At 63.9% G+C, this 1,610-nt stretch overlaps 1 protein-coding gene across 2 annotated transcripts in view; it reads left to right on the top strand.

Moving 5' to 3' along the window:
- Positions 1-1,327: 1,327 nt before the first annotated feature.
- AMACR (alpha-methylacyl-CoA racemase) overlaps positions 1,328-1,610 on the top strand; it is a 32,783-nt gene continuing 32,500 nt past the window's right edge. The window contains exon 1 of one of the 2 annotated variants that reach the window (XM_032763211.2): positions 1,328-1,358. The gene's annotated coding sequence lies outside the window, so the exon portion shown is untranslated. Of the gene's footprint in view, positions 1,359-1,468; positions 1,502-1,610 lie in introns of those variants that run through there. The other variant, XM_032763212.2, reaches the window with a different exon arrangement.

Genomic DNA, 1,610 nt, shown 5'->3' with positions numbered 1-1,610 from the left:
TGCGGGCTGTGTAATGGGAGGACAGGACAGCAGCAGCTCCTGATTCCTCAGCACAGCCCAAGTAGGGAAGTGACCTGGATGCAGGGAGCCCTGGTGTGTGTGTTCGGGGGACTGTGCGAAGGAGTGTGTGTGTTGCGTTGAGGGTAGGGTGACCAGATAGCAAGTGTGAAAAATCAGGACAGAGGGTGGGGGGGTAATGTAAGAAAAAGCCCAAATATCAGGACTGTCCCTATAAAATCGGAACATCTGGTCACTCTAGTTGAGGGGAGTGTTTATGTGCCTGAGTGAGAGAATGCGCTGTCTCTTTAAGAAAGCACTCATAGTCAGGAGCCTGAACTAGGCTTGTTCAGACACAAGCTGCTGCCAGCAGCTCCAGACTCAGAGAGGCAGCAGCACACACAGATTCCCCCTGTGCCATCTCCCCAGCTTAGTGGAAATCGGGTTCACAGGTGGGGGGCGGGAGGGGGACACCCCGCCATCAGCCCCCTGCCCCACTCCCCCCGCAGAGCAGACAGGAGGACTTTCCCAGGCCGAAGGGACCAGGAGTGACTCCAGGGATGAATGGGGGTGTGGGTCGACAGGAACAGCAGCGGCTGCACATGTGGAGCAGGGCAGAGGCTCGATGGCTGGTCATCCAACTGCCCCCTACAGCTCGGGTCTCTTCTGCTCCCTATGCTGCTGCTCCCCTGCCTGCCATGTCACCTCTGTCAGCCCAGCTGGCTTTTGGCAGCAGGTCAGGTCAGAATCCAAACCCTGCGCACGGCGCCCCCTTCGGCAGGCCGCCCTGGGCGGGGCCCCTACAGCCCACCCCAAAGGCTGGCCATGCCATGGCTAGAGCACATGAAGAGTTCTGTTATGCACTTTGACATACTCCTGCTCTCTGTAACTTTTAGTGCATTGTAGTATGGGCCATGCACACGGCCGGCTTTAGGCCGATTCAGCCGATTCCCCGGAATCGGGCCCCGCACCTAAGAGGGCCCCACGCCTTAAGCGCCTTTTAATTTTTTTTTTCTTACCGGGGCTGGAGTCTGCTCCGGGGTCTTCCATGGCCCCGCTCCCCTGACCAAAGCGCCGCGGGAGCGCGTCTGCCCAACAGCCCGGCTCTCCCAGCTGTTGCCCCGGCCGGAGCGCGGCAAGCCCCGCAGCCCTGCTCCGCTCACCTGCCTGGAGCCTCGGCCAGAGCCAGGCAAGCTGCCCTGCGGTCCCTGCTGGAGCCCCGGCCAGAGCAGGGCAAGCCTCCCTGCAACCCCGCTCTCCCCACCAGAGCCCCGGCCGGAGCAGGGCAAGCCCCATCGCCCCGCTCTCCCAGCTGGAGCAGGGCAAGCGGGCGGACGTGCTCGTGGAGCCCTTCCGCCACGGTGAGGGGCCGGCCCGGACCGTGGCCCGGGCGCCGCAGGGCTGAGGTGAGGCCCTGGGTGCAGGCTTGGGGGAGGGGTATGGTTGTGCCACTGGTGGGAGGATCCTGGGTGGGCGGACGTGCTCGTGGAGCCCTTCCGCCACGGTGAGGGGCCGGCCCGGACCGTGGCCCGGGCGCCGCAGGGCTGAGGTGAGGCCCTGGGTGCAGGCTTGGGGGAGGGGTATGGTTGTGCCACTGGTGGAGGATCCTGGGT

This window comes from Chelonoidis abingdonii, chromosome 6 (assembly GCF_003597395.2).
Source record: "Chelonoidis abingdonii isolate Lonesome George chromosome 6, CheloAbing_2.0, whole genome shotgun sequence".
Taxonomy (NCBI): Eukaryota; Metazoa; Chordata; order Testudines; family Testudinidae; genus Chelonoidis; species Chelonoidis abingdonii.
Note: the sequence above shows the minus strand (reverse complement) of the source record. Positions and strands in the feature narration are given on the sequence as shown.